The following is a 19,952-nucleotide window of genomic DNA, read 5'->3' as shown; positions in this document are numbered from 1 at the left end:
TGTTGCTCATTATTGAAACAGGTGATGGGAACATTATACTTTTCTAATTCTGTATATATTCGTATTCCCAAAATAAAAAGTAAAAGTTATTTTTAAAAAGCAAAAAACAAAACAAAACAAAAAACAAGGTTCTTGCTCTTACACAGCTTTTATACCGCTGGGAAAAGCAGAAAATAGACAAGCAAATGTATAAATTACCAAAAAAGATAGTCAGTATGATAACTGATATGCATAGAGTTAAGATAGGGTGATGTGATAGAAGCATACTGGAGGCTACTTTAGACAGAGTGCTCAAGGAAGACATCTCTGACAAGGTAACATATAAGCTAAAATTTGAATGTAAAAAAGGAGCCGACAGGTGAAGAGTATTCAAGGCAGAGAGACAGCAAGTACAGAGGCCCTAAAGAGGAAACAAGTTTCTCTGTTCAAGAAAAAAACAAAGGCCTGTGCTTGGTCCCAGTGGACGAGAGGAAGAATGATGAGGAATGAAGCAGGAATGGTAGACAATGTTTTTTAAGACAAGATAGAAAGTTTTGATTTTTTCTTGGTAGGATGGAACAGTAGACATGTGGGTACCCCACCCATATCTTCTCATTCAATCTAAACACCAAACGCTTATTGCTTATTGCTTATTGCAAACTCCTGTGGTTGCCTGAGGCCTGCATGCAGGGTAAACCAAAAGTTCTAGGTATCAATGCCCCTGGGAGCAGCTCTCTGGCAGGGCACTGGTAGTTAACTGCCACCACCATTGCTGGATAAATACAGGTAGTTGGTGGATAAATACCCCACCATGTACCTCGGTCAGGATAACTGAGACATGGCCTCACCGTCTCTCAGAGTTCCTCAGCAGAACTGAGCTCCAGTTGTAGCTCACTGTTGATAAGACACCCTTTGTTGGCTTCTACATCCCATGTCCATTCCCTTACAGGTATTTCCTGGGATCACCTTCCAAATAAACAATTTGCACTAAAAATCCTTATCTCAGAATCTTCTTCTGAGGGAATTCAAACCAAGAAAGATGGGAAGCCACTGGAGGAAATCTAATCTGTATTTTTAAAGAATTACTCAGGAATTTCCGGCTTCCAGTAAGGATGGAGTAGCTTATATTGGACTAACCTTCCTATCAATAATTATAAACCCTGGAAAAATACAAAAATAACAATTTAAAGGCACTAGAGCAACCAAAAGCTAGCAGAAACAAGAAGGGATAGACTCTTAAAGAAGGAAACTAAAATGGATGAAATCTATTTTTATACAGATTTTCACCTAAGGGCACTCCTCAGTCTTCCTGGTGCAGGACAGATGGAGCTCAAGCAGAAAGTATCAGGTTTTATCAGGCTGAGGAGTCAGAGTTTGGAATTCAGCATTGTCACAGCAGCTGAAAATTGAAGGAAGAAATCCAAGAAACAATGAGTCACAGAGGGGAAGCCTCAAATTTTCCATATAAATTCTTCTCAAATCCTTGACCAACCGCTGAGCTGTGCATGCTTGGGAAAGACTACAGGAGCCCAGTGGAAAGCAACAACCAGAAGACTGAAAAAACTAAGCAGCTATCCAGTGCTGGAAATCCAGAGTTTGGAGTTCAAGTCCCAGAAAGTTACAGGGAGCTGGTAAACACCTTGAGCCTTCCACTGAAACCCAGAAAGGCCCCACCTTAGGAGTGAGGATTACAGCCCAGTACCAAAGGCTATGCCCTAGAACTAAGGGCAAAGTCCAAATAAATCTGCTCTAGCAAAGGATAAGCTAAGCCTTCACAGGATCAAGGTGATCTGCCTGTGAGAACTAAATTCAATACTCTTTGCAAGAAGAAAACAAAACCCATAATGTCTCTGATGTATCATTGTCAAGCAAAAATTACCAGATATGTGAAAAAGTGGGAAAATGTGATTAAGACATGGAGAGAGAAAAAAAGCAGTTAATAGAAACAGATTCAGAGGTGACCAAATGTTAGAATTAGCAGACCACAACTTTAAAATTACTCTGATAAAGATGTTACAGAATTTATTGGAAAAGATGAATATAATGGGTGAAGAAATGGGTAATTCAGGAAAGACGTAGAAACTCTAAAAAAGAATCAAAAGGAATTCCTAGAACTGAAAGATACGATACTTGAAAAAAAAATTCATTGAAGAATCAAAGCAAATTTGGCATTACAGAAAAAAGGATTTATGAACTTGATGACAGGTTAATGGAAATTACACAAACTGAATAACAGAGAGAAAAAAGATTGGGGACAAAAATAATACAGCCTTGATAACCCCTGGGAAAGTATCAACTGGCCTAACATACATGTAACTGAAATCCCAAAAAGTGAGAGAAGAGAACTGAGTAGAAAAAATATTTGAAGGAATATTGGCCAAAGTTTTTCCTTATTTGATCGACCCACAGACCCAAGACACTAAGGGAACCCCAGGCAGAATAAAGTCAAGGAAAACCACATCTAAGCACATCAGAGTAAAACTGCTGAAAACCAAAAATAATGATAATATCTGAAAAGCAGTCAGAGAAAAAAGATATATTACATACAACAGGATATCCATACAAACGACAGCACACTGCTCATGAGAAACAATAGATTTCAGAAAACAATGAAATACAATTTTAAAGTGCCGGAGGGAAAAAAACCAACTGTCATTCTAAAATTCTATAGCTAAAGAAAATATTCTTCAAAAATTACAGTAACACCAAGACATTTCTAGATAAAGGAAAGCTGAGAGAACCCATCACCAGAACTACACTATTATAAATGCTAAAGGAATTCTTTGGGATGATGGGAAATGACACAAAATGGAAATATGGATCTACACGACAGAATGCAAAGCACTGGAAATGGAAAATATATGGGTAAATTTAAGACTATTTTTCTTCCTCTTCTTAAATACCTTAAAAGACAATTGACTGTTTAAAGCAAAAATAATAACATTTTTTTGTATAGTTTACAACTTATGTAGAAGAAAAATACATGAAAGTAATTGCATGAGGATGGGAGGAGGTAAATAAAATCAAGTTATGTTGCAAGTTTCTTAAATTATATGCAAAGTGGTATAATATTAATTTAAGGTAGATTGTGATTAGGGTGAATATGCATATTATGGTCCCTAAAACAACCATTAAAGGAATAAAATAAAAAGATATAGCTAAAAATTCAATATTAAAATAGAATGGAATACTAAAAAAAATTTTTTCATTAACCCAAAAGAAGGCAGAAAATTAGGAACAGAGAAACCAAAAATGAAGGGGACAAATAGAAAACAAATAGCAAGATTATAGACTTGAACACAATCATTTCAATAATTACATTAACTATAAATGGACTAAACACTCCAATCAAAAGTCAGAGGTTGTCAGATCCAACTTTGTGCTATTTACAAGAGACACATTAAATATAAAGACACAGACAGGTTGAAAGAAGAAGGATGAAAAAAGGATACAAACACTGAGCACATTAATAGCAGATAAAGTATACTTTAAGACAAAGGGAATTACCAGAGATAAAGAGGGACATTTCACAATGACTAATGAAGAGACTATAACAATCCTAACTGTATATGCACCTAGTAATGGGGCTTCAAAATACACAAAGCAAAAATTGACAGAATTAAAGGGAGAAATAGATAAATCCACAATTGTGGTTATAGACTGTAACATTCCTCACTCTGTGACTGATAGAACAAGATGACAAAATGTCAATAAAGGTATAGATTTAAACAACATTATTAAACAACTTGGTTTAATTAAGATTTATCGAAGATGGAACAACTGCAGAATACACATTCTTTTCAAGTGCACAGGGCATATTCACCATGATAGAACAAATGCTATGACCCAACTTTAAGCTGATACTAAATATTCCTTTTCTTAAAAAGTCTCCTGCCACCCTGCCCTAGTGCTTCTCCCAGTTGCTCTGCAATTGCCACCCCCTCTTTTCTCCATTCCTCTTTTGTCTCCCTTTCTGTTCCTTTATAATAATAATCAACTTGGTTGTCATGTTTGTTCCCTTGACTTTGCTGACTCATGCTCTCAGAATCTTTCTTCTACCTGGAGAGGCTTTTTTAGGTATTTTCTTAAACAAAAACAGTTTCCTACCTGAGGGGAATTTTTATCCCTGCTGTTATTTGATTTTTCATCCAACTCTCAACTACACTGAATTTTATAGATAGCTTGTTCCATGTCAAGAATCCTGGCCGTGAGCTGGCTCTTTGGAGGACTTCATGGTGATCTGAGGTCCTCTTACTCTCTCTGCCCACCTGTGGGTATCCACCATGGCCGAGCTGGAATGACACACTCAGTAGACACACCGGAGTATGTTCAGCTCATAATTTGCTTTCCCACGTTGCTGCTTTGAAATTGCCTTATTTCAGGCAGGGGTGAATTTCCCAGTGGCGGTCATCCATGCTGTGATGATGTGCTTCCCCAGAAGAGGGATGTGGCTGATTCCCAGGAACAGCAGTAGCGGACAGGCTTGGCTCCTAGAACAGACAGTGTGGCTCCTCATAGGCAGAGTAGGAAGCAAAGAGGCCAAGCCACAAACAGGAGCAGCCTCAGCAGACACTGGGCATACACAAAACCAAAGGCCAGGCCTCCCACAGCCATACTATGTGGAGGCCTCCTCACTCAGGGCGGCCCAACTGGGGAGCAGAGCCACCAGCAGTATCTTCTACAGACAACATGTAGCATGAGAACTATGACCCACCCACTCTAGGAAACTCAGATTGGCAAAAGAATAGCTTTTCCTAAATGAGCAATATGTCAATCCTCTAAAAACAAGAGACTTTGAGACTTCAACACATCTTCCTCCCTTGGGAAAGTCGAGATTTTTAAAGGCAGGCTAAGAATAATAGCAATCCCTGTATTATTTCCAGGCATTTTACTAAATATTTGTACACATACATTTCTAATTCTCACAATAATCCTGCATCATTACGTGAGGTGTCATTATCCTCTTTTTACAGATTAAGAGATTGAGGACTAGAGAAATTAAGAAGTTTATCCAAACAACGCAGCTAGGACATGGTAGAGAAAGGGTTAAAAACAAAGATTATTTGTTCTAATGCCCATACCACACTGCTTTTTCAATAATTCCCTTAGAAGCAACAAAGAGATTCCTTGAATGCCCACATCTGTAATCCTAAAAGAAACTAACATCTTCTGGCCACTTGTGGAAACTCTCAACTTCAAGGATACTCTTGCCTTTGTTCTCATCCCTTCCAATTCTCTGTTGTCTCTTGGCCAGGTGTCTTCTGGACACAGCCTCATCCTTCTGGCCCTCTGCTTATCCAGTTTAATACTTCCCACTGAAAAACATGAGATCTATTTTTCTAGGCTCAATCTTCTCACACCTCGCTAAGGTCTTCCTTTTCACTTCCAGTTTCTGGTCAAAAGACCATACCTAGACCCAGCGTGATTTGTAGGACTGTGACAATTGACAGTCATAATGCCCAATGAAAAATTTAGCCCTTCCTACTTCTGGAACCCACAAAGGAAATGATCTCACAAAGGCCACCCATTAGAAGCCCACTACTGCTAGAGTTCTCTTTTTTTTTTTTCAAATAGATTTTATTCTTTAGAGTAGTTTTAGGTACATAGCAAAATTGAGAGGAAGGTATGGAGATTTCCCATAAACTCCCTGCCCCAACACATTGATAGTCCTCTCAACTATCAGTGTCCCCTAGTAGAGTAGTATATTCATTACAATTGATGAACCTACATTGACACATCATTATCACCCAAAGTCCATAGTTTACATTAGGGTTCTAGAGTTAGCTTTATAAAAGACAAGTCTTATTATGTCATTCTCTTGCTTAAAAACCTCTGTTGGGCATACACATGTCATAGGATACAGATCATCAGGATCAAGCCATCTTCTCCAGCCTCATCTCTACATTCCCATCACACTTGAGTTTCCCATCTTTCTCTGAGTAAGCATGGTCTTTCATATCTCCACGCATTTGCACTTGTTGTTTCTTCTGCCAAAAAAACCCTTTCCCCACGCATAGACAATTTGAAGCCTGGCCAATGTTTCCTCAGAGCTCCCATGGCTTTTTGCCTATATCCCCATAACAGTGGTTCAGTGCAATCCAATTCAATGAATTCTTCATGAGCAACCAAGTGCTGCGCAAAGAACCACGCTTTGGGGCCATGAAGATGAAGTAGCCAGAGTCTCTGTTCTCGAGAAGCTCCCAGCCCAATGGAGGCAATAACACCAATGCCATCATCACAAACATATGTATCAGAAAAGCAAAATACAATTTACAGAAAAGTTAAATACACAAAGAGGAGAAAGGTAAACCCAGTGTGGGGAAGTCAGGGAAACCATCACAGAGGTAGATAACTTGAGCACAACTGGATGAGTATGAATCTGTGGATGAATGGGGTGTGGAGAGAACATTCCACAAGAGTATTCTTGCATAAAGTCAACAAGGTAAATGTGAACGTATTTCTTAGCATTTCTTGAGGAGAAATGAGAGTGGGGCTATTTCATCTACAGAATCCATTACAGAATTCTGTACCAGATATATACTTAGAATAAATAGAATCAAAACTTACTGTGTAAAGTGTAAGATGGGGCACAATATTTCTTTACCAAAAGAGAGATTATCACAATCTGCTCCCTTGGGATCATATATCACAACTAACATTTGGACCAAAAGAATTTCAAGTGAATTCTACAAAGCAGAATACAGTATTGAAGCAGACACAAAGATCAGAATTCAGTAAGTCACCTGGGGTGGTTGTTGACGTGTCACTTTACGAGTAACATGGATCAATTTGACAAATAACTTAATCTATTAATAAGATAAGAATGTACCTGTTGCCAAAAAAATGAAAGAAAATATGCAAATGGCCAGCAGTTTTCATCACATCATGCAGAAAGATGAAAACGAGAAAGTTGGGGGGTTGTGCCTTCCCTCCAACTGACTTTTGCACAGGCTTTGCTACTCCTGTTGCTGCCCCACCTATCCAGTTAGGGATTCATCACAAAGCACAGAGAATAATTCAGAGCCAGAACCGGGCTCAGAGTGTGCCCTGATAGAGATGCTAAGGGCATGTGCTTAAACAAGTAAATTAAAATGATTTCTCAACAGTGGTGGCTCCAGGATTTTAATATATGAGTGATTTGGCGACAATATTCTACTTAGAAGGTTGAATTGGGGGCTTTTCTGAAGAGCACTATTTGTACTTAGATTGTTTACTTGGAGTAGTTTTGTGAGGGTTAATAGAGCTGATGGGAAAACTAAAGCCCCAATCCCATTCCTTGCCACACAAGCCGTCTCAGGCACCACTACTGTTTACCAATCACCACCCATCTTTTCAAAGCAATGGTCTGCACCACTGCTTCTCTTTCTCCCTTCTCTCCTTCAAGCCAGTTTCTACCTCCTCCACTGAGGCCATGTTCTCAAAGGTCACCAATAGCCTCTATTAGACAAAGAAAATGGCATTTTCAGTTTTTCTTCTCTTCAGCCTCTCCATAGAACTTATATCCTGACCATGGAATTTATAATCTTCCTGAAACTCTTCCCACACTGCCAACCTTGGCTTCCATGGTAATATATATGTAGTTCTTTTTTTCTGTCCTTGCTTGATTCTTAATCTCCATTCTCTACCCCATCCTCCACACACATGAGAATTTTTTAAAGTTAAAGCTTGGTCTCTTGTTATTCTTTCACTTCAATATCTCCTTTGAGATTCACCTATGCTGAAGGCTTTAATTATCATCTTCATGCAGAGGATACTGAAAATCTTCACAGTTTTGAAGAGCCAAAAGAACTTTCTATTTCTTGTCATATTGCATTGTCTAGGATTTCTAGCCCAGTGCTGGCAGTAGGGACAATATGGGCATCCTTGCTTATTCCTAACTATAGTGGGAAGACTTCTAATGCTTTATCATTTAGAATTATTAGTCTAGGTTCCTAGTAAATACCCTTTATCAGTTTGAGGAAGTTAGCTTCTATTCCTATTTTACTGAAAGTTTGATGTTTCTTTGTTTGCTTTGGGGCTGTTTTGCTTTTTTGTGGTAAAGTACACATACCATAAAATTTACCATTAGTGACATTTAGTACATTTACAATGTTATGCAACCATCAGCACCATTTAGTTCCAGACCATTTTTATCACCCCAAAAGGAAATCCATGGCTAGTAAGCAGTTGTTCCCCATTTCCTCCCTGGCAACCATCAATCCGTTTTACGTCTCTACGGAATTGCATATTCTGGGTATTTAATATAAATGGACTCATACAACATTCCTTTTTATACATATGAAAATAAAATATTCCTTTCCATACATGAGTCACACGATATGGCCTTTTGAGTCTGGCTTCTTTCACATAGCATGATGTTAAAGTTCATCCACGTTGTAGCACGTAGTTTATTTCTTTATTCAAATAGTATTTTGTTTATCCATTTGTCAGTTGATGGAGATTTGGGTTGTTTCCAACTTTTAGCTATTGTGAATAGTGCTCATATAAACATTCATGTACAAGTTTTTGTTTGAATACCTGTTTTCAGTTCTTTTGGGTATACACCCAGGAACGAAATTATTGGGTCACATGGTAATTCTACGTTTATTTACTGAGGAACTGCCAAACTGTTTTCCACAGTGTTTGTACCATTTTACAGTCCCACCAGCAATGTATAAGAGTTTCAATTTCTCTACATCCTTGTCAACACTTGCTATTTTCCTTTTTTTATTATTATAACTATCCTAGTGGGTGTAAAGTGGTATCTCATTGTGGTTTTGATTTGCATTTCCCTAATCACTAATGATGTTGAGCTTCTTTTCATATACCTGTTGTTGATTTGTATATCTTCTTGAGAAATGTTTATTCAAATCATTTGCCCATTTTTTGAGTGAGTTGTTTGCCTTTTTGTTATTCAGTTGCAAGAGTTATTTATATATTCTGGATAGTAGGCCCTTGTCAGATATATGATTTGCAAATATTTTCTCCCATTCTATGGGCTGTCTTTTCATTTTTTAATAGTGTCCTTTGATGTATAAAAGTTTTTAATTTTAATGAAGTCCAATTTATCTATTTTTTCTTTTATTTCTTGTGCTTTTGGTATCATATGTAAGAAATCATTGCCAAATCCAAAGTCATGAAGATTTTCTCCTGTTTTCTTCTAAGAGTTTTAGGATTTTTGTTCTTATATTTAGGTGTTTTATCCATTTTAAGCTAAATTTTTGTACATGGAGTCAGATAAGGGTCAACTTTCTTCTTTTCCTCGTGGATGTCCAATTGTCCCAGCACCATTTGTTGAAGAGACTACTTTTCCCCCATTGAATGATCTTGGCACCACTGTCAAAAACAAATTAGTCATGGATGTTGGGTATATTTCTAGACTCTCAATTCTATTCCATTGATCTATATTTTTATGCTTATGCTAGGACTACACTGTTTTTAGTACTGTAGCTTTAACCTTGGCAAATAAGCTTTAAAATTGGGAAGTGTAAGCCCTCCAATTTTGTTCTTTTTTTTCAAAATTGTTTTGACTATTTGAAGTCCTTTCCAATTTCATATGAATTTTAGGATCAGCTTCCCCATTTCTGCAAAAAAATAACATTGGAATTTTGATAATGATTGCATTGAATCTGTAGATCTCTTTGGGTAGTATCCCCATCTTAACAATATTAAGCCTTCTGATCCATGACCACAAGATGTCTTTCCAATTATTTTGGTCCTTTTAATTTCTTTCAGCAATGTTCTGTAGTTCTCACTGTACAAGTCCTGCATCTCCTTGGCTAAACTAATTCCTACGTATTTTGTTCTTATTCGTTTGTTTAACTACAGGAAAAGATGTAAATTTTATTAAATGCTTTTCTCAGTCTATGATCTATGGTTTTTCCTTTAATTTGTTAATATAGTGAACTACCTTGATATATTTCCTAAAATTGAACCATCCTTGTAAACCTGCCGTAAGCCTTACTTGATCACGATCACGATGCTTTTCTAACACTGCTGGATGGAGGAGGGAAAGGATAGAAAAGTAGAGATCAGAAAAATGGGAATCAAAATTACAGGCTTGGTGACTAATTGGATGTGAAAACTGAAGAATAAACAAGAATGATGCCTATATTTCTGGTTTGAATACCTGGGTTGACAGTAGTGCCATTCACTCAGATGAGTGGGAATATATTTGGGAAGAAGATCAATTCTGTTGAGGACACAGTGAGTTTGGATGTCTTTGGGACATCTAAATGTGTTCACAAGAGAGATGCCAGGGAATTTAGAATATTGACCCAAGATTGTTTGAAATAATGGGCCACGAACTCTCAATTGGAAAAGGAAGTGAAAATAAGAGTGGGATATACCAGTCACTGTTAGTGGTTTACTCAGTATCCATTGTCTCCTTCTTCCTAATAAAATACTGATTTCATTGGGGAGGCCAAGCTTAAAAAAACAACTAAAACATTAACTTGATTTCTCGGCCTGCCTTGCAGCTAAGGGTAGGTAGTCATTTGACACAGTCTGGCCAAAGAGACAAAAGCAGTGTAATTGGGTGGGGCTTCCAGGAAACCTCTTTGGGAAAGAGCTGATGTGGAGGGTCTAAGCCCCTCTTCCAGAAAAGCACAATTGAAATAAAACTGGTTTGCATAGTGACTCATTTGGGGTGATGGAGGCTTCTCTGGTGGCCAGCACATCTGAAAGGGATTTGGGAGAAAGAACTTCTTTTCTACTTAATTCTTGGTTAGGGAATCTAGTAAATGGGGTGACTAAGCACCATTGGAATCCAAAGTTCTGAAGAAACACTCTCATTTGCCAGATCCATCCATACCTATTCCATGTCCTCAACTCTGAGTAGGAGACTCTTTCCTCACTATGGGTAGGGGACAATATAGGGTAATAATTCAGAGCATGGGCTTTATGGATGCAGATGGACCTGGATTTAAGTCTCAGCTCTGCAAGCTCTGTAGCCTTACTTAACCTCTCTGAGCCTCAATTTCTTCACCAGTAAAGTGGTAATAATGACAGTTCTCACCTTGTAGAATTGTTGGGGGCTAAATAAATAAAATGACGCATGTAAAGTATATGGCACAGTACTCAAATATTAGCTGTTGTTATACTTTATTATTATTATTACTTATATCCGTTTATGCTAAAGTAGCTATAGCATTTAAAAAAAACCAATGATGTGTTTTGGGAAAATTTGGGTTACCTGCGTGGACAGTATCATTTGTTAATACTCAAGGAAGCGATTGTAGCACCTAATGACTGTAGAGCCTCAGAGAAAAGTAGTTAGAAGCTTTGGGTAAAACTGTCTACCTCAAGTGTAGAACTGGCCTTTGCTGAGTGGCAGAGAAGTCTAGACCAAGTGAGCAGGACCAAGAGCGGGGTCACACTCCAAGGAAGGGGAAAGTAAGGGTGAACCTCAAAGGAGACAAGGTGACCAGACAGGGACAAAATGGCCTCCTCCACTGTCTGGGTGCCCAAGACACCGACCCAACTGCCGGTTCACAGCAATAGACAGAGGGTAGAGCCCTGGCCTCCCTCGGAGACAGATACATCCACCATCCTTAGGCAAAGAAATAGTTTTTGGTAGAAATAGGCTTTTCCTGAGGTGACTAGAAAGTAAGCAAAAGAAACTTTAGGGTTCTACAAAGAAATGGGCTTCTTCTTTCAGGATTCTGAGGCCTGGACAACCTGAGAAGAAGCACAGCATGACTTGAAGCTTACACAGGGTATCTGGGCTGGGGAAGATCAGCTCTCTCCAGAGGCAAGAGGTGTCACAGAAGCCTTGACTAGGAATGGGGCTAACAACGACAGGCTAGGGGGTGGGGATGACTAGGCCACATAAGAAGAGGAAATGCCTGAACACAGGGCCTTCCCTGGTGTAGCAGAGGATGTCAGCCCTCTGCCCAGACCTGCTCAGACCCCAACGCCATCTCCGGACACACTGGTTCCCAGTGGGCTCTCATTCCCAAGAGCACCTGAGCTTCTTTTGATGGAGAGCTCCCCTCAGGCTGTCAGAATTGCTTTCCCTGGGTGCCCTGGAGAGCCTGGAGTGCCTGGGAATTTATGTCTCCCTGGAGGCAGCCCTTAACCAACGACAATTGCCCCTGAACAGGACAATCCAGGAGTGACCTACATATCTCAGAGTGCCTCTGGGTGATTGATCCAAAGTTACCCTCTACGGCACTCTGCTCAAGAGAGCACCCTTTGTTGGCTTCCTTCTCTCCCTGCCCTATTCCCAACTCTCTCTGGTTTTTCCTGGGAACACTTGTGAACAAATCACTTGACAAGGATCTTCCACATCTCAGCGTTTGTGTCTGAGAAGCCATATGCCTCACAGCAGTGGTGCCCACCACCATGCTGCTCACAGGTGCACGACAAATATTTAGAAAGAGAGAGAGAGACAGAGGGACATTCTATCACGACCTGAACCACTTTTGTTCACAGACAAGAACCCAGGCATGGCCAGGACAGCATACAGTCAGAAGAGAAGGCTTACTCTAGAAAAATCATTGTAACCTGGGGGCAGAGAAAGCCAATACTTTGTCTTGTGGGTAGAATTTCCTTTTTGTTTCCTTTAGTGAATGCCTCCATAAACCTCATTGGGTTGGGTATAAAGTTTCTTTGACTCAGACCTAAAGTTCAACGTCAGGTTAAAAAACAGGGAAAGGGAGGTGAGAGAACACGCCCAGAGAGCAGGTCTGAGAGAGGCGGTGGCCACAGAGCGTCACCATCCACCTTCCCTGGAGCCAGGAGAGGTGGCACTGAGACCAGTGCCCCAAGGCTGGCAAATGTCTTGCCTCTTTCCAATCTCTTCTTTATGTTTCTGCCACAGTGATCTTTCTGGAACAGAGTCAGAGAAGACATTGCAGAGAAGGTGGCATTTACGGTAAGTCATTGTGGTAGGCAAAATAATGCCCCTTCCCCCACCCCCCGCAAAGATGTCCATGTCCTAATACCCAGAACCTGTGCCTATGGTATCTTACACGGTAAAAGGGATTTTGCAGATGTGATTTAGCGAATGATCTTGAGATGGGAGATTATCCTGGATTATCTAGGTGGGTCCAATGTAATCACAAGGGTCCTTTTAAGAGAGAGGCAGGCGAGTCAGAAAGAGAAAAGATGTGATGACAGAAGCAGAGGTCAGAATGATGTGGCCATGAGCCAAAGAATGCAGGCAACCTCTAGAAGGAACACAGCTCTGCTGACGCCTCTATTTTAGCCCCTTAAGACTCATTTCAGACTTCACCTCCAGAACTGTAAGATAATAAATTTGCATGGCGTTAAGCCACTAAGTCTATGATAATTTGTTACAGCAGCATTAAGAAATTAATGCAGTCTTAAAGAATGAAGATGAGTTTTCCAGAAAACAAAAAGTGGGGAAACGACATTTTTGAGAACAAATACAAAAGCCATGATAGGTGTGGCAAAACATGGTGGGCTGAGGAAAGAGTAAACTCCTCCAGGTGCCAGAAAACCTGGTGGTGGACACTGTGTGTTGCCCATCCAGCATCAGTTCCCCCTAATTCCTTCTTAACAAAATCACAGTTTTGTTCAGGTCCCTCCTCTTTCCCCATGAAGCCATGTGCCTCATGGGAAGCTGGCACCACCCCACTTGGGGGTGGGAGGGGATGGTTGGCCTGAGAGTGATGCCAGCCCCTCACCAGTGGCTGATTGGAGAGTGGATATGAGCCCAGTTCTGGCCAGTGAGCGATGAAGGGAAGTCTGCCAGGGAAGGGGCTCTGAGGAATGCTTCCTTCTCTCTTCACCCGTATGTTGTTAAGTCTGGCTGTGGCAGCTGGAACCCCTCCAGACATCCATCTTGCTACCCAGCTTGAGGATGAAGTCAACACACAAAGAAGAGCAGAGCAGGGAGGTGGAAAGAATCTGGCTCTTTACCAATATCACTGAGTCTTTGAAACAACCTGCAGTTGGCCCCATGAGCACATGTCCTGTATTGTGAGAGAATACATTTTCCCATTGTTTGAGTCACAGTTTCTGTTACTTGCAGCCAAAAGCATCCTAACTAATACAGCTGATTAGGAAGATTGCAGCCAGATTACAAAAGGACTTGAAGGCCACAATAAGAGATGAGAAATGCAGCCGCCTAACATCAAGGGATTAGACATTCTTAACAGAGGAGGGATCTTCTAACTTGTGTTTGGGATAAATGACTGTTGGTGCACAGAAGACAGACTGGGACTGGGGAGAGACTGGATTGGAGAAGAATAGAAGGCTACCACAACAGCCCAGGTGAGGGACTAAAAGATCTGAACGAAAGCAAACAGGGTGGCCTGAGGTGGGGAAACAGAGGAGGCACCAGGTTCAGGTACCATCAGAGAGTTTGGAATATGAGTGCATGTGGAGGATGAGAAGTTGGAGGCGACTACAAGAGTTTTAAAAATATACTCATTACTGTAATCTTAAGAATTAAGTATCTTAAATGCCTTTTAATGTCTACACCTCTATTAAAGGTAAGCGTCAAGCCTCCTTCCCCTCCACCTTCAGCAGGGCTGGAGCCTGTATTTAGAGTACGTCAAAAGAAATAGTGATTGAAGTCAACACAGACGTTAAGAGTAAGATTAACACCCAGAAAAGCTGCAGGGTCCATAACCTTCCCCCAGAGAGAGGAGCCAACATGTTCTCCCTTTTTATTCTTTTGTCTCGTGGACGTGTATGAAAACGTGTCCCAGCTTAAACATCTGGAAGCACACCAGGGCCTTTTCTCTACTTTTTGTTCTCCTGTTTTCCATCAAGGGACAACCCAAGCAGCGCACTTGGCAATGACATTAGCACTTCTGCAGTAGCCACACCAGTGTTATTTTTCAATTAAAAAAACTTCATTTCAGATTTTTGCCCCAGGTCAGAGATTCCTTTCTCAGGTAAAAATGTCATTATAGCCATGGAAATGGGACTATGAAAAGGAAAGCCAGAGCTCACATATTCCAAATGGCACCTGACTTCTGGCTCTCCATTGGTAAGAAAACACCACAAGCTGTTGAGAAATGACTAATAGTCCTAAAACTGTAAGGTGAAGAGCGATCCATGCCACCACGATTTGAAGTATGAAGAATATCTGTGGAGAATCTGCACGTTTAACATCATAATAGATGTAGGATGAAAGATTTCTGCTCGAGAAGCAGCTAAGGGTCTGCCTTCTCCTGCAGCTTGACTCCCATTCAGCCCCTATATTTATATATGTGAATATATTACAGTTTGAGATTTTCAGGTTATATTTCACAGATGACATTTTTAATCTGCCTCAAAAATGTAAACACAGCAAGGGTGTTCTGCAGACACATTGCCTGGAGCAACTGTCAAATGGAAAATTCAGTGGAAAGTTTAGCCTGTCTCCAGTTTAACTAAGTTGAGGAATGCTGCAAAAACAGGTGTTGTCTGACACAAGTAATAATTATCTTTCATCTTGATGGATGTTAGTTTAATCTGTTCCTTACATGGTAGCTTGGTCTCAGCTGACTGACTTTACTGCCAAAAAAGCAGATGAGAGGGTAAGTGTGGCTGGTATTTGACACTATTTCCAAGACAAGGCTTTGGCGGGGGGCAGGTTTGACTGATTTTCATAAGGGGATTTCATCATTTCTCCTGTTTTCCCAATAAATATTTAAATCTAGATGGATGTCGTGGTACTCTGTTAATATACTAACATTTTCATTAATGGATTTTTAAAAGACTTTCATTGAGAAGATGATTCAATTCAATGACTTTAACAGAAAAGAGAAAAAGCATTACTAGAACATTTTCCTAAGACACGAATAGACCCTAGATATTAATGTTCCAGGATAAATTACTCAGCTAGAGGAACTACAATGTTAGCTGGGGGAAGAAAGAAGAAACACTTTCCAAATGCTGGTCATAAGCAGGCTTATTCAAAATCTTTCAAACTGGAGGGCTTATCATTTGAGATATTCCTGATGTGTTTCGCAGTCCCAGAGAGGCCTGTCTACGCGAGGGATGAAGCAGCATTGTCACTATACGACACTTTCTTTTCAATCCCTGGCAGTTTTTTTTTCTTTTTTTTTTTTTCTTGAGCAATGACAGGCAATTCAAGAAGACACTGATCTAGGGAGTCTTTTGGAAGAGAAAATGGTCTATCACCCTCAAATGGCAGGAATATGCATTGTAGATCATCTTCAGAACAAAGCCTGTGAAAGTGACCAGATTCAATTCATCGAATAGTTAGGTTCCTCCCGTGAAAGTCAGTAGCGTGTAGTGGGTAAGGCTGGGACCCTGGATTGCCTGGATCTTGGCTCCTTCACCCACCAGATGGGTGGCCTTGAGCAAGGCACTTACCTTCTCTAAGCCTTAGCTTCCTCATCTGAAAAATGGGGTTGATGATATTGCCTACTTCATGGGACTGCATATTAATTTTAGTAAATATTACATGACCCCTTGGGGGATAAAATGATGAATAAGAGACACACATGTGGACATGCATGCATGCTCTCTCAAAGAACTTACAAGACAATAAGGGAAGCAGAGGTACATGAATTATTGCAGAATGAATGGGATAATGACCAAGGGCAATGTGTAAATAAAAAATTCTGGGAGCAAGGAATGATTTATCCCAAGATGAGCTGGACCTTGAAAAGTGAGTTAGATCTCAGCAGGAAGGGGATTTCGGCAGGTGGAGGGAGATGAGCTGCTGTAATTGACGAGTGAAGAGAGGAATCTCCCCGCTGATAGAACAACGTGAAGGAAACCAAGCAAGGTTTGTCCTCACATACACCCCTGCACCAAATGCAAAGCACAGGGAACAGTCCAGCCTTTTTAGAAATACTGTTTCTAAACAGAATTTCTAAACAGAATAGGTTGTTTCAACAAGCCCAAAGAGAGCCATCAGTTTGATGCAGAAGAATCAACCACGAGCTTTACACAAACTAGTGTCTCTGAGCCCAGCCCCGGGATCAGAGGCCAAGGGACCAAAGAGCTGATGAGAGAGATGGTGGAGAAGCAGAGCCTGTAGGCACATTACTCAGACATCCCCTGTTTTGACCCTCCAGCGAGCATAATGGGTCACATGTGTAGCCACACGCCAAACTGCCCAGGCTTTTCCCAGGATTTCACTCCCAGCTAGTCCCTCAAAGAGTTCCATCTTGGAGCCTGCTCTCCAACAGTAATGGCAGCATTTACTACTGTGTGCCAGGCACTGTTCTGGGCCCTCCACAATCTAGGAGGGAGGTACTAGCATTACGCCCTTTATGGAGAGGTGGAAACTCACATTACACCAGTCTAGCTGTATAAAGTATAGCCTGGCAGCCTCCCGCTCAGGCCTGCACTGCCTCCCTGCCCTACAATTGCTCTGGCTTCTATTGTCCTGACTCCCACAGGGTGCTGCCTGGGCTGCCACCACTCTCCTCCTGACCACCTACTTCCAGGGATCTTCTCCTGTTCCCTGGGGCTCCCACAGCAGAGGTGTCGGCACCCAGCCCTTTTTCAGAGCATCCTTTGGGGAGAGGGGAGGGGAGGGAGTGGGCATGGGAATAGACCCACTGCTTACCTGGAGACCCCTGATTCCTTTTAGCCTCACTGCTTAATCTGACTATCTCTGCCAAACTCCTTCACTCCAGGTGACTTTCTCTCCAGGGACTCCATGGTCTGTCCCTCAAGCCTGACCCCCTTTGGAGACCCCCTCCCCAGGCTACCAGACAGAACTTAACATGTCCAAACCTGAATTGTGAGCCAAGTTCAAGTCTCCCCTCCAGGTCCCAATAAATAAGATGATGTTGGACGTCTAGTTCAGTGTTCCTAAATGGTCCATGAAAGAAAAGAAGTTCCCACGACATTCCGTGATAAGAGACACTTGTGTCCAGAGCATACAGAAGCCCTCTAGAGATGGTTATCTCTACCACATCCCAAACATCCTATTCCACGTGGAAATAGCCACAGGCCTATCATTCTGAGGTCTCTCTAGAGGCCTAGGTCTGTGGAAAGCCCTGCCTCACCCCAGACCACAGCGTACACCTCCCACCCTCACTACCCATGCACACCTAGGAGGCAGCTTTTGCTCTAGAGCCAGGGCAACACAGCCTAGTATGGTCAGGAATTATTACTACATAATGACAAATCAACTATGTTTGCTAATAAGTGCATGTAATATTAAAACTTTAGTTCTGAATATAATAATATCTACCATTTGGGAGGCATTTCCTATCAGCCTAACCCATTAATTCTCCCAAAACAGTAATAAGTCGGTACTATTATTCAATCCATTTTTCAATCAGAAAATTAGGGCTTAGAGAGGGAAAATACTTGCTCAAAGTTGCACAACCAACAAGTAGCAGAGCCAGAATTTAAACACATGCAGTCAAACTCAGAGCTGAGTTCTTGTTTGCATGCTCTAGACTCTCTCCTTAACAGACAGGAAATGTAATGGCATGGGTTTATGAATGAGCTTCAGACCTTGTTTGTAAATTCAGGGGCAGGAATCCTAGTGTAGAACTAAATTTTTCATTTGTGTTTTCCTGGGAAAGACCTTCCTATCCACTCACCCATGTGAGTGCTAATATGTGCTTCTCCTCCCTGCACTGCACCCTCCAATGTCTGTGATCTCTGGTGAACTCCCAGCACCCCTCTCCGGCCTCCTTCCTTCTGGACCACTTGGCACCATGGGGCAATCTAGAAGATTCGCACTCCTGCAGTTCTCCTCATCCTTGGCTTATGAAACAGTAAAGAGCTTCTAATTCCTTTTCTCATTTTTATTATTTAATAAATTCAAATTCTGGTTATTGTTTCAGTCTCGTTTACTGCTTATTTTTCCTCTTCCACCCCTAACTGGGTGGATGCCCCTTGCCTGTTCCATTCCCAAGTTCAGTCCTGAGACATCTCTTCTTCCCTAAGCCAGAGGTTTCAAGCCATAAAGACAATAGCTGGCAAAGCCTGAAAAAGGGCCCAGGACAGTCTAACTGTAAAGCTCACAACCAAAGAAGAAGGCGTCTTCTCCACCAGACATGCCCCAGAAGAGGGTTCTGCTCTAATGGGGCCAGGAGAAGCTATGGGCCCATAGCAGTCCCCTCACTCCCTCTGTGGGAAGGAGGCAGTCAGCAGGGCTAGGAACAGTGAGGGGCTGCATTTCAGGAACCCTTGGCCCAGGTCAGCAGCCTACCTACAGACACAAAATCCAGATGTGGAAGTTCAAAGAGCTTCACAGGCCCCACCTATGCCAGCTCAGCCAAAGCCAGAACCAGTGTGTGTTAACCCATAGCTGGAATAAAGTGATAGTTTTAGGGAATCAAAGGCTTAAGAAGGAATGACATGATCAGACCTTCATGAAGTGTTGTCCAAAGTTGAACAGTATGAGTGTAACCTATCCCACTGTGGCCACAAGGCACTTGCCATGAGACCTATGAATGCTTCTCCAACCACCTCCTTCCCAAACCCTTGAAGAGGCCAGCCCTCCAATGATGGTGCCTGAAGAGAGACTCTGAGGTCTTTTCCTGGATTCCCTTTTTTCCTCTCTAGTCTCTCTTTTCCCTCCACCCTCATGAACACCTGGGTCTTTTCTACAAACCCAGTCCTCCCACAGGGTCTTGGTTCCATTTGGAGGGGTAAAGCAGATCCTTGAGGTCCTCCAGACCTCTAGGGGGCACCAGATCTTTCATGCTGTCCCCAGTAAACATCTGTAATACAGACAAATGCTTATCTTGGTAATAATGGCCATAACGCTGATGCATTGTCCTCCTCACAAAGTCTCCTTTTCTACACTGGAAAGGGCGAGAAGGGAAAGGAAAGAAGGAAACGAAGAGGAAGAACAACCCAATCTGCCATTCAGCCATCACCCTAGTAACTACCTAAGTGTCAAGTGTCTCAATCCTTCCAGAAAATACAACCAACATGGTATCTGACACATAATAAACACTCAATGAATGTGTTGAATTTAGTTAAAATTTACACATCGAATTTCTATCTTTAAAGCTCTTAGAACCTAAGGAGTATCAACAAAGCAAGCACTCTGAATGCCCATCTATGCATCTACACCAAGAACTTAT

Source organism: Diceros bicornis, chromosome 6 (assembly GCF_020826845.1).
Source record: "Diceros bicornis minor isolate mBicDic1 chromosome 6, mDicBic1.mat.cur, whole genome shotgun sequence".
NCBI lineage: Eukaryota > Metazoa > Chordata > Mammalia > Perissodactyla > Rhinocerotidae > Diceros > Diceros bicornis.
Note: the sequence above shows the minus strand (reverse complement) of the source record.